Source organism: Natator depressus, chromosome 16, assembly GCF_965152275.1.
Source record: "Natator depressus isolate rNatDep1 chromosome 16, rNatDep2.hap1, whole genome shotgun sequence".
Taxonomy (NCBI): Eukaryota; Metazoa; Chordata; order Testudines; family Cheloniidae; genus Natator; species Natator depressus.
The window spans coordinates 2,493,042-2,506,976 of NC_134249.1; the positions used below are offsets into that span (position 1 = coordinate 2,493,042).

Genomic DNA, 13,935 nt, shown 5'->3' on the forward strand with positions numbered 1-13,935 from the left:
CAATATGAATGACAAGGAGTGATAGCTGCTGCTTACACAGTGCTTTATAGTTTCAAAGTACAGCATAAAATTAACTAATGTGTAAAAGATCAGAATTTGCCTAAACCCAAAGCCACAGGAGGGCTCTCTGTTCCTGAACCCATAAACCTCACAAGGGCCCATGCCTGCCCATCACCCAGCAGCTAGAGGTGCTGAACCCCTGCTGGCACAGTGGCTATCCCACCACACCACAAGCTGAGTCCTGGGCAAGTGAGCTCAGAAACGCACATTCTGTGACATTTGCCAAGCAAGACTGAGGAGCTGAGCCAGCAATCTCCCAACGTCCTGTGCCTTGGCACCATCCCAGTCCAATAGAGGTGCTGATCCAGAGGCCTTGCCAAATTCTGGGCCTTCACATAAGTCCAGCAAAGTCGAGGTGCTGAGCCAGTGACCAGGCAAGGTGTGTCTACACTGCCATTCAAAATGCATGGCTGGGCCATGCCAGCTGACTCGGGCTCATGGAGCTTAGGCTAAGGGGCTATTTAATTGCTGTATAGACACTGGAGCGCCGACTGCAGGCCAAGCTCTCTGACCCTCTCACCTCACAGGATCCTGGAGCCTGGGCTGCAGCTTGAGCCAGAACACGTACACCTCAATTAAACAGCCCCTCAGCCCACGCCAGCTGTGGGTTTTGAACTACAGTGCAAACATACCCACAGGGGCCTGTGCTTTGGCATAGTCCCAGCATGTTAGAGATGTTGAGTCAATAACCTTTCACGGGCCTGAGCTTCGCCATCAGCCCAGCATGCTAAACTGGTTGAGCTAGTGACCTCACCGAGGACTGTATTTGAGATCAGCCCAACTGGACATAGGTGCTGAGCAGGAAGGTCAGTGCCAGCTAGGAACAGTCTCAGTTCCAGAGCTTCCTTAGCAATTTGTAGGCTAAAAAAGCCTTTCAAAAACCAATTCACAACAATTCCCCAGTATCGGGTCCAGCCAGTAGTCCGTATCCAGCATCTCTGAAAGGAGCTGCTCTCTTAAGGATAGAGTTATTCTCTCTGCGCCTATTTCTCATGGGAGTGTTGTCAGTGTCAGGAGATCTCAATAATATTCAGAACCAAATTCACCCAGGTGTAATTGCATCACTGGAGTTACCCCCAGGGATGAATTAGATCCTTAGTGCTTACATAGCACTTCACAATATTGATCACTAATGAATTGTCAATAATAAATAACCAATTCACTGATAACCAATAAACTGATACTGATTTTAACTCTGGTTATATATCTAGTGAGAAGGGTTCTCTCGAGTCTGGATTAGTGCAAATAATAACAAACCTCGGATGAGTCAGCTTTGACTGGATTTATTGATGAATGGTTAGTAAAGACAGACCATCTGCAGAGAGGCATAAGTTACCAACAGCTGTAAAAGACCTTCTCCTGCAGTTTGTGTCCAGTCTGTAGATGGTCTTACTTCCCCTATGATTATGGGGCAGTTACACCCTTGTTGTACATCATGCTGGGCTTTATCTATTTCCTCTTTTTGGTACACACGTCCTCCTCGCTTAGGCTATTTCTTAAGTATCCTGTTCTATAGAAATTTGTTCCACATTTTGGTAAAATACCTCCTACAACAGTTTTCAGACTATGATAAGGGCAACGGCTTGGTAAAATTCCACCCTCTAAAGTTAGCTTCATTTTAAGTCCGAAGCACCACAGGAGTCTGGCTCCCTGGCAAGCCTCAAAATGTTTCTTGACCCAAGTGTCAAGAGCAAAGGTAACTAACTAATCCTCATAACACCCTGTAAATAAATATTGTCATAGTCAACTCCTAGATGGGGAAACTAAGGCAGATAGGGTGAGTTACTTGCCCTAAACTACAACGGCAGTCAGTGCATGTAAGCACAAAGATTTGAACTGAGGAGCTGAGGAGTCCCTAGTTTCCAAGCCTGTGCTTAGTCCAACAGACAATACTGCGTCTTCTTACTACTGTTCCGGCACAGGTAATGTTCATTGTAGGATTCACACTGGTTAGAGTCTGTTGTTCTGATCCTGACCTCCCACCTGTTCTACATTGGTGTAACTCTCCTGACTTCCCTGGGGTTGCTCTAGACTTACATTTTTGAAAGAATGAGGTCCTATGTGACTAACGTCCATCCTGGCAACTATGTGGAGTCTTGTGGGTGACACCCTCCAGTGAAGCAAATAGCTATCAAGGAGCAAGATTATTATTGGGATGGGAGGGCAATAAACCTTGTGAGTTTGGCATCTGTGGCTCATTCATTCCCAGAAAGTGTCCAGTGCTGCAGTTGTTGTTAGTATACATTGGAAATTTAAAATTCACTCATCACCGGTTTCTGGACTCCATTGTGAGTGCTGCTGTTCCAGCTTGCTGGGATTATCCCTCAGCATTTCAGTGAGTAGCAATGAACTCAGGATGTGGCAGGCAACCAGCCTAAGTGAATGTGTTAGAGAATGTACTGTCCCACTGCAATGAAGAGAAGAGTGAATGCATTATTGTTGTTTGTATGAAGCTCCAGCCAAGATCAGAGCCCTGCTGTCCTAGACACACACAGAGTAAGAGACAGTCCCTTCCCCGAAGAGCTCACCGTCTAAATACCCCAGCCAGCCAAAGGGAGGAAGAAAGAATTACCACCCACATTTGACAAAAAAGGATCCAGAGAGGCTAAGTGCTAGGTCTACAAAGGGATTTAGGCACCTAACTTTCTGCCAGTGGGCATGCGCAAAACCCCAGTTCTGACCCACCCAGTTGCTCAGTGCCTAAGCTATGGCAGGATCCTCAAGACAGGTGTTCCCCTGCCCATCTTGCCTATGGGGCCCAATCCAGTCAGCGTCCTCAGAGACTGCCTTCTGGATTGGGCCCCGCACAAAACGGCTGAAGAGGAGGCAGTCCCCCTGCACACACTCTAGCTCAAGGCTTAGGGTATTCAGCTGGGAGGGGGGAGACCTGCATTCGATTTCCAGCTCTGAATCAGCACTGGGGGCTTGAGCCCAGTTCCTGGAGATGAGCAGTGTAACCACTGGGCTATAAATCTACCACTGCTCCTTGCAAGAAAGGGCTGACCTGGCTTAAGCGCTTAACTCCAGGAGAGGCTCTGGGGGGTGGGGGTTAGGTCACAACTCTCCCTTCTCCTTGATGTTTCCTACGGGCTAGTTTAGGCAGCTCCCTGTTCGGTGTGCTGGCTTTTGTGGTGCCTAACCCTCCCCTGTGCATAGCTGCTGGAACTAGGGGAGCTAGGGTGTGGCAGCACCCCCTGACTTGAAGTGGTTTCCATCCCACACCGGGTTTACAGTTTGGTTCCGTGGCTCTCAGCACCCACACTGCACACATTGTTCCAGTGACCCTGCTTATGCACTGTGTCAGGAGGCTGGGTGTCTAACTCCAGGCAGTGGAGTCCCCGAGGCAGCAAGGTGCCCAGGAGTTAGCAATTGCAACCCTGAATTGAAGTCCCCATTTTTGTACCTAGCCCCTGGGCACTTCAGCACATGCTGAGCTCACAGTGGAAAGTGGGCTAGGGGCAGCCACAAGTCTACCCTGTAGGGGGGTGTTACATTTGCTATTTGGCAGTATTAGTGTCTGCTGAACAGGACCAAGAATGGGAACAGCATGGCAGGAGGGGGCGCTGCAGGTCAGGACAGAGGTGAGCTGGCAGAGCTCTGGGGAGTGGGAGGGACTGTGAACACTGGACCAGCAAAGAGGCACATTGGCAGGTCCATGAGGGAAAGCTTGCCCAGCCCTTGGCTGCACTGTGGCTGGGTTCCCATGATGCGATTAGCCCCTTGCTGTTGCATACATTCCATTCACCCACCTCATTTACACACAGCAAGAGTCAAAGAAAACAAATGTCTCATTATAAACCTCTCAAGGAAATAGTGTGGTTTTCTTCTACAAATGAGACTATTGTAAGCTGACATGCTCCAGAGAAGCGTCATCACAGGAGCAGAAAGAGACCTTCCTGTTAATAAACAGACAGGGCAAGATATGCCAAAGGGGTGTGTCAGGAAGGCGCTGTATGGCAAGTAAAGATACTGCCATGGGGGTGGGGAGGGTGGGCTGATTGGCTGAGTAACTCTATATGCGCCATCCATGTTGTACAGCTGCACAGTTGGATTAAAACTTCGCTGTGTTTACCTGCCAACAGATTCTCCAGCTGTGCATTGTCAGCTCTCGCAGTGGGGACTGTGCTTCCCAGTACTGCACTGGGAAGGCAAAGGTAAGCTGAGAACCTTCTTCTGTCTTGCTGAATGCTATGTGCAGTGATTTGCTATATTGCAGCATGTCATAAATAGAAAGGGATGGCTAAACCCCTTTAAAATCCCTCCTGGCCAGAGGAAAAACCCTCTCAACTGTAAAGGGGTAAGAAGCTAAAGGTAACCTCGCTGGCACCTGACCACAATGACCAATGAGGAGACAAGATACTTTCAAAGCTGTAGGGGGGGAGAAACAAAGGGTCTGGGTCTGTCTGTGTGATGCTTTTGCCAGGGACAGAACAGGAATGGAGTCTTAGAACTTTTAGTAAGTAATCTAGCTAGATATGCATTAGATTCTGTTTGTTCAAATGGCTGAGAAAATAACCTGTGCTGAATGGAATGGATATGCCTGTCTTTGTGTAACTTAAGATTTTGCCTAGAGGGATTCTCTATGTTATGAATCTAATTACCCTGTAAGGTATTTCCCATCCTGATTTTACAGAGGTGATTCTTTTTACTTTTTCTTCTATTAAAATTCTTCTTTTAAGAAACTCAATGTTTTTTCATTGTTCTTAAGATCCAAGGGTTTGGGTCTGTGATCACCTATACAAATTGGTGAGGATTTTTATCAAACCTTCCCCAGGAAGGGGGGTGCAAGGTTTTGGTGAGGATTTTTGGGGGGAAAGACGTTTCCAAATGGGCTCTTTCCTAATAAAATAAAACCGGTTAGACGTTTGGTGGTGGTAGCGAAATTCCAAGGGCAAAAGGTAAAATAGTTTGTACCTTGGGGAAGTTTTAACCTAAGCTGGTAAAAGTAAGCTTAGGAGGTTTTCATGCAGGTCCCCACGTCTGTACTCTAGCATTCAGAGTGGGGACGGAACCCTGACAATGTCAAGGAAAAGGAGTACTTGTGGCACCTTAGAGACTAACCAATTTATTTGAGCATAAGCTTTCGTGAGCTACAGCTCACTTCATCGGATGCATTCAGTGGAAAATACAGTGAGGAGATTTATATACACACAGAACACGAAAAAATGGGTGTTACCATACACACTGTAAGGAGAGTGATCACTTAAGATGAGCTATTACCAGCAGGAGAGTGGGGGCAGGAGGGAGGGGAGAAAACCTTTTGTAGTGATAATCAAGGTTGGCCACACGATCCATCGTCTACAGCCAAGCTCTGCGATACAGCCGCATTTGCTCCAACCCCTCAGACAGAGACAAACACTTACAAGATCTCTATCAAGCATTCTTACAACTACAATACCCACCTGCCGAAGTGAAGAAACAAATTGACAGAGCCAGAAGAGTACCCAGAAGTCACCTACTACAGGACAGGCCCAAAAAAGAGAAAATAACAGAACGCCACTAGCCATCACCTTCAGCCCCCAACTAAAACCTCTCCAGCGCATCATCAAGGATCTACAACCTATCCTGAAGGACGATCCCTCACTCTCATAGATCTTGGGAGACAGGCCAGTCCTCACGTACAGACAGCCCCCCAACCTGAAGCAAATACTCACCAGCAACCACACACCACACAACAGAACCACTAACCCAGGAACCTATCCTTGCAACAAAGCCCGTTGCCAACTGTGTCCACATATCTATTCAGGGGACACCATCATAGGGCCTAATCACATCAGCCACACTATCAGAGGCTCGTTCACCTGCTCATCTACCAATGTGATATATGCCATCATGTGCCAGCAATGCCCCTCTGCCATGTACATTGACCAAACTGGACAGTCTCTACGTAAAAGAATAAATGGACACAAATCAGACGTCAAGAATTATAACATTCAAAAACCAGTCGGAGAACACTTCAATCTCTTTGGTCACTCGATTACAGACCTAAAAGTGGCAATTCTTCAACAAAAAAACTTCAAAAACAGACTCCAACGAGAGACTGCTGAATTGGAATTAATTTGCAAACTGGATACAATTAACTTAGGCTTGAATAAAGACTGGGAGTGGATGGGTCATTACACCAAGTAAAACTATTTCCCCATGTTTATTCCCCCACTGTTCCTCACATGTTCTTGTTAACTGCTGGAAATAGCCCACCTTGATTATCACTACAAAATGTTCCCCCCAACCCCCGCTCTCCTGCTGGTAATAGCTCACCTTAAGTGACCACTCTTCTTACTGAGTGTATGATCACACCCATTTTTTCATGTTCTGTGTGTATATAAATCTCCTCACTGTATTTTCCACTGAATGCATCCGATGAAGTGAGCTGTAGCTCACAAAAGCTTATGCTCAAATAAATTGGTTAGTCTCTAAGGTGCCACAAGTACTCCTTTTCTTTTTGCGGTTTTATTTTATTAGGAAAGAGCCCGTTTGGAAATGTCTTTCCCACAAAAATCCTCACCAAAACCTTGCACCCCCCTTCCTGGGGAAGGTTTGATAAAAATCCTCACCAATTTGCATAGGTAACCTGTCAAGGTTCCTCCCCCACTCTGAACTCAAGGTACAGATGTGAGGACCTGCATGAAAACCTCCTAAGCTTACTTTCACCAGCTTAGGTTAAAACTTCCCCAAGGTACAAATTAATTTTATCCTTTGTCCCTGGATCTCCACTGCCACCATCAAACTCTAACTGGGTTTGCTGGGAAACATAGTTTGGACACGTCTTTCCCCCCAAAATCCTCCCAACCCTTGCACCCCACTTCCTGGGGAAGGTTTGGTAAAAATCCTCACCAATTTGCATAGGTGACCACAGACCCAAATCCTTGGATCTGAGAACAATGAAAAAGCATTCAGTTTTCTTACAAGAAGACTTTTAATAGAAGGAAAGAAATCACCTCTGTAAAATCAGGATGGTAGATACCTTACAGGGTAATTAGATTCAAAACATAGAGAATCCCTCTAGGCAAAACCTTAAGTTACAAAAAAGACACACAGACAGAAATAGTCATTCTATTCAGCACAGTTCCTTTCTCAGCCATATAAAGAAATCATAATCTAACACATACCTACCTAGATTACTTACTAAAAGTTCTAAGACTCCATTCCTGTTCTATTCCCGGCAAAAGCAGCATACAGACAGACCCAGACCCTTTGTTTCTCTCCCTCCTTCCAGCTTTTGAAAGTATCTTGTCTCCTCATTGGTCATTTTGGTCAGGTGCCAGCGAGGTTACCTTTAGCTTCTTAATCCTTTACAGGTAAGAGGATTTTTCCTCTGGCCAGGAGGGATTTTAAAGGGGTTTACCCTTCCCTTTATATTTATGACATAACCACAGACCCAAACACTTGGATCTTAAGAACAATGAAAAAACATTGAGTTTCTTAAAAGAAGAATTTTAATAGAAGAAAAAGTAAAAAGAATCACCTCTGTAAAATCAGGATGGGAAATACCTTAGAGGGTAATTAGATTCATAACATAGAGAATCCCTCTAGGCAAAATCTTAAGTTACACAAAGACAGGCATATCCATTCCATTCAGCACAGGTTATTTTCTCAGCCATTTGAACAAACAGAATCTAATGCATATCTAGCTAGATTACTTACTAAAAGTTCTAAGACTCCATTCCTGTTCTGTCCCTGGCAAAAGCATCACACAGACAGACCCAGACCCTTTGTTTCTCCCCCCCTCCAGCTTTGAAAGTATCTTGTCTCCTCATTGGTCATTTTGGTCAGGTGCCAGCGAGGTTATCCTAGCTTCTTAACCCTTTACAGGTGAAAGGGTTTTTCCTCTGGCCAGGAGGGATTTTAAAGATGTTTACCCTTCCCTTTATATTTATGACACAGCACAACAGAGAAGTGACTTGCTGTAGGACGGGGTGCCCCAGGATCACAGCTCAGACCCAGCATCCTGCTGAGTTCACACCTGGCTTGTCCTATGGCTCAGTGGCATGAATACAGTGGAACCATTCCACGTGTAGAAGAACCATGTTTATCTCCAGACAACTGCACTCCCCACGGAGATTCTCCCACAACGGAGTTGCAGTCTGTGTAGCGTAACACAATGAAATAGTTCAGGGCTTGTTTCCTTTCACTCCACCCAGAGTGTCAGCCCATGCATGCTCACATATAGCCTTTTCAGCATCTTGGAAGATGCTGTGGCACTAGAAACATTTCTCTCTCCTTCCCGGAGCAGAATGCTGTGTAAAGAAATCTGTCCTCTCTGTGGTCTCTTCTTGTTCTGGTTTCAAAGTTCCCTTGACCAGGATGATCCCGAGGTAACTTTCAGGGTGGATCTGGAGGGTCGAGGGGTACTCACCATCAGCTATAAACAGGAAGAAGTATGTTCGCTTGTTTCCTTCATTTGCAGACTCCTGACAGCAAGTCAATAAAGGGCTCCTATTCCAAGGTGGAGCCTTCTGAGGCCAGAAGTTACTTAATGGCCAGGTGAGGAGCAGGGGACTTGCCACATTTCCTCTGTCTCTGAATCCTGAGATGCTAACCATTAAGGGTGCCTGGCTGGCTCCAGGGGCAGTACATGGGAGCTGCAATGCATGTACTTAAGGGCCAGTGCTGCCAAGTAAATATAAAACACCTAGGGACTTGATCATGTTGTTGAGACACAACCCTGAGTAAGGGGCCGTGCAGAGCCCAGCTGCCCCCAGAGAAACATGGGAAGGTTTGTGCCTCAGCAAACTGCTTGCTGCCCAGGAGGATGGCAGGTAATGCACATCCTGGTGCATCCTGCTCCTGTGACACCCAGCACACTCCACAGGCTGATGCACAGGAAACACTATGTATCGGGGCTTTGACTCCTCCCCACCCCTTTGAGAGGACTTATACCCCATCCCTGGTGTGCCTGGAGGTAGCAGCCCCTGTTCCCCATTGACTGTGACTGTCCCTGGTACTCACACAGGGTTCTGTAGTGCATGTGACAGGGACCCTGGCCCCTCATACCCAATGGGCTGGGTCAAGCACCCCAAGCAAGAATGTGCTCTTCTGAGAGTAAGGGACAGTGGCCTGCTTTTTTTCTCTCTGGCACCCGTGAAGTAAGCCGTTGGAGCTGGGAGCCCCTCCCAAACCAACCACCACTACAGGTAGCAGGGGTCTGCTACCTCAGCCGGGAGTTTGTGACAAGAGCCAAATGCAGACCGTGGCAGTCTCAGCCACAGATTCTTTACTGGGCCAAACACAAGGAACTGTGTCAACGCAGCAATGAACCAATGCAAGCAATGGTAATAATGTCCCTGTGACTCCCTGTACAGCATCTCTGCATGTAGGTCTGCTGGCTTCCAGCAGCTTGCCCCTCTGTGCTGAGGCTGTGGCCCGCACTAGAGCTCCTCTGACACTCTCAACACTAAATCCTCTTGCTCTTGAAGCTGGGATTTCCCTGGGAGATGCCCATTGGTGGATGTGGCTGCCCTGAAATCAACAGCCACAAGGCTATTGTCACCAGGGCTATTGTCACCAGGCCAGAAGAGGCTCCTTAGCTGCTGACTCAGGTGGTCCCAGGGAGTGTATGTAGTTATCCAAGTCAGGCTGTGCCTCACCTCTCCATCCTTTCTGCTTCCTGGAGCCTCTAGTCAGGAGGCATTCTGGCTCTTTGTTGGCTTCCCCTGAGCTGACATTTCCAAGACACTTGCTGGAGTTTGCAGCGGGTGCTAATGGCATGGGTTAAAATGTCAGCTCCAAACGCTTTACGCTTCTTAACCTGGGGCTGGGTCTGATGTTTGGCCTGATAGGCTGCGGGGATTAAAGGCTTAAAGGGATCTGGCTGCTCAGAACAAGCAGAGTCGCCTAAGGGATTTGTCACACAGGTGGGTTACTAGCCCCAGCAGCACCTAGGCATTTAGACAAGGGAACCATGCCCCCTTTGCCTGGAAAAGTCCAGCTCTGTGAGGAAAGTCTTCTAGGCAGATTTAGGCCAGAACAGGGCCCTGTGCTGGGCTTCAGCACAAGTGAATGGCCCTGGCCTCTCCTCTCCATCCAGAGCACAGAGACAGAGTCTTCCTGACACTGGAGCTCAGCTGCTAATGCTTCCTCTCCTGCCCACAAGGCACAAGCACAACAAGCAAGGGCTGCACTCATGCCCAGTGCTCACTCTGGGGTGCAGTGCCAGGGGGAGGGGCAGGAGCTGTTATATTATTAGAAGCTGGTAATGCTGAGCCCTCCTTTTCCATCCATGAACCCACAGCCTGTGGGTATTAGTAAAAGATCCCTGATCTTTGCAGGGCATCAAAACCCAGGTGCACATTTCGGGAGTTGGGCTGAGTTTAATGCACAGGAAGAAAGCATCACCCATGCAGGACTGCACTATAAAGTCCAGGGTGTTGTGGGAGTGTAAGCCTTCTTAAAAGGTACGTCCCATGCAAATGGAACATTGTGACCCTATTCCAACTGCTTTGCACCCTCTGTTCTCATCTCCACTTGTGCAAAGGGGTGTAAGACACAACTAATTCAGGAAGGTAGCTTTTTTACACTTATAGGGAGCTACTGAAAATAATGACTCATCATCAAGAATCAGGCTCAGTGTCTCTGGAAAACCCCTCTGGCTGGGGAAAATCAGCATAATTAGATACGTCTCTGACATCAGGCGGACCAAGGGTTAGTCTGACTTGTGGGGGGAACCAGAACTCACAAGGTGAATGCAGGGCTGTGAGAAAACCAGCTGCACTGCCCCACAGGCCTGCATTAGGGAATGTACCCTCCTGTAAATGTACATACTGAATACACTGCAAATATCCCCAGCACGTGGAGATGGAAACAGGTTCCGCTGCATAGCACAGCCCCGGCCAGTACCGCTCATGTCAGACTCGGTCAGACAAAGCAGCACCACCATCAGTCCTGCAGGGAACAGGGTGACTCAGGCTTGCCACTCTCTGATTTCTAGTGTGCAGACCAACCGTACCAGCTACGATGCAGCACCTTTCCAGGCTCCTCAGTCTCTGGATTTAGGGACATGTGTCTAGATGGACTGATGCTCAACCTATTCGAATGAGAGAAGGCAGCTGTTACATTCCGATCAGGAACTGGATTGTGGATGTTCCAGGGCTTGGGGTCAGGCCTATTGTTATATAAATCTGGATCCCATTCCAACACCCAGGAAACCCACTCAGAACCACAGTACGCCCTTCTTCCCAAAGATCACAGCGTGGCTCACCTTCACGCCCCCCTTAAAGTCAGTCAAGCCCAAGTTCCCCCAAGCTCTGGGCTCACAGGCTCAGGCCACTAAGGCACCTCAATTCCACAGCCAACAACACAAGGGAGCGGGGTGGCCAGCCTTTGCCTGCCCTTACCCAAAGCAGATGTGGTCCTTTCAGTGTGGGGTCAAACACGACTCAGCCCTATGGCTTTCAGGCATGTAGCCGAGCGCCTTAGCCCTCTTAAAGGCTTTGGGTAAAATTGCAGGTGGGCCTGAGCTGTATGTGGGGCACTGAGGAGAGACGGTACATCGCTGACTGTCAACCACCATTCCGCCTCCTTGACGCTGGGCTCATTATCAGCCTGGGCCAGGCTGCAGTGTCGTGTAGAGCAGAGCACAGTGGCTCTTGCTTGCAGGTCAGCTAGACAGAGAGATGCTCGCCAGAGATCAGCTGTGCATGGCCAAAGCAGAAATGTCACCCAGCATGACAAGCAGAGGAAGCACTTGAGGGCGCTGCTGGGACAGGCCTTAGGTCAGGGCCTGTCTCCATGGAGAGTTAAAAGCCATCAGCAAAGGGCTACCAGAGGTCAGAAAGAGCATCAGCTTTAGAAGGGAAAATTAATAAGGGCTGATCTACACCAGAATTGCTGCAGCAGCTGTTCTGATGTAGCTGCACTGCTGTAGCGTGGCTAGTGCAGAGGCTCAATGCCAGCAGGAGAGAGCTCTCTCCTTGGCATAATTACTCCACCTCCGCGCCCAGCAGTAGCTTCTCCCACTGACAGAGCACAGTCCGCAACGGCCCTGAGGTCTGTGTAACGTACGACGCTTGGGGGCGGTGGCTTTTCCACACCCCGTTATACTGATGTAAGCGCTAGTGTGTACAAGCACTAAGGCTCCTGGAGGCAGTGCTCTCTAATCAGCTGTGACACAGCTAGATTGCCACATCACACACCCCTGTTCATAGGAATCCCATTCTGATTCAGCAGGAAGCATTAGACTGCCTGACCTTTATGTTATAGCTACATCATCAACTCTAAGGACCTTGTGTCTGCCTGATGGCTGACCAACCAGTTTCCCAAGGGAGGGCTGACTCTCCCCCGCTTCCTCTGGCTGGGGAGGTGGGTGGGATTGGGGGCGCTGCAGAGCCAGGATCCAGTGGGGGGCACCTGACCACCTCTGAGGAGGACACCTACTTTGTTTTATTATTTGTTTATGTGGATTTATGCAACCAGCTAAACAGGCAGCCTAACTGCTCAAATTACCCTCCCCTCCATAATTCACAGCCCTCATAATGCTCCCTCATTTTCAAATGCCCAGCAAAAAAGAGAAGGTCTGTAGCATGCCTGGCAGGTCATCGGATTCAGGCTATTCCTGATAGGGGGAAGCTAATTCTAATGCCGCAGGTGCCCCCACAGAGAGTGCCCTGCAAATAGCCCCATGGTTACACCAACAGGGAATCTCTCTTGATACCCACTGTGGTAGCCACTGCAACGGTTAGGAAGCTGGCAGACGATTCCCTATGCAAGAAGGCAGGAGATCTAGGTTCTGTCACTCCCCTGTGAATTTGGGTGAGTTACTGAACCATTGCTTCCTTTTGTCTGTTTAGACTGCAAGCTCTGCAGGACAAGAACTGCCTCTTACCATGTGTTTGTACAGCACCTAGCACAACAGAGACCTGATCTCAGTTGGGGCCTCAAGATGCTCCCATGATATACAGACTGATTATGATAGCAAGGCTTGGGGAGAGAAGTTGTCTGTGTGGCAGACATATTATGTTACATATCATGTGCTATGTACTCAGAACCATTACCGGATTCATGCTGACACGCAGCCTGCAACAAGAGTGTGCCATTGTGGCCAAGGCCAATGGCATTTTGGGATGTATAAGTAGGGGCATTGCCAACAGATCGAGGGATGTGATCGTTCCCCTCTATTCGACATTGGTGAGGCCTCATCTGGAGTACTGTGTCCAGTTTTTGGGCCCCACTCTACAAGAAGGATGTAGAAAAATTGGAAAACGTCCAGCAGAGGGCAACAAAAATGATTAGGGGTCTGGAACACATGACTTCTGAGAAGAGGCTGGGGGAACTGGGATTGTTTAGTCTGCGGAAGAGAAGAATGAGGGGGGAATTTGATAGCTGCTTTCAACTACCTGAAAGGGGGTTCCAAAGAGGATGGATCTAGACTGTTCTCAGTGGTAGCAGATGACAGAACGAGGAGTAATGGTCTCAAGTTGCAGTGGGGGAGATTTAGGTTGGATATTAGGAAAAACTTTTTTACTATGAGGGTGGTGAAACACTGGAATGCGTTACCTAGGGAGGTGGTGGAATCGCCTTCCCTAGAAGTTTTTAAGGTCAGGCTTGAGAAAGCCCTGGCTGGGATGATTTAGTCGGGGATTGGTCCTGCTTTGAGCAGGGGGTTGGACTAGATGACCTCCTGAGGTCCCTTCCAACCCTGATATTCTATGATTCTATGATTCAGCTAAGCTCCATCTGGCAGATGAACAAACTAAGGCAGAGAACACTGATTTGTCCAAAGCCATACAGGAAATCCATAGCAGAGTCTGACTACTCCTGAGGGCATTCTGCGCCAAAAAATTAAAAATTCTATACTGAAAAATTAAAAATTCTGCACACAATATTTTTAAATTCTGCAAGCTTTATTTGTCAATAAATAAATGCGGAGGCTCCAGCATG

General features: G+C 48.0%; 1 protein-coding gene across 1 annotated transcript in view; it reads left to right on the plus strand.

Moving 5' to 3' along the window:
• The first annotated feature begins 4,128 nt into the window (after nt 1-4,128).
• LOC141999881 (ectonucleoside triphosphate diphosphohydrolase 8-like) overlaps nt 4,129-13,935 on the plus strand; it is a 68,519-nt gene continuing 58,712 nt past the window's right edge. The window contains exon 1 of the mRNA XM_074973731.1: nt 4,129-4,214. The gene's annotated coding sequence lies outside the window, so the exon portion shown is untranslated. The remainder of the gene's footprint in view (nt 4,215-13,935) is intronic.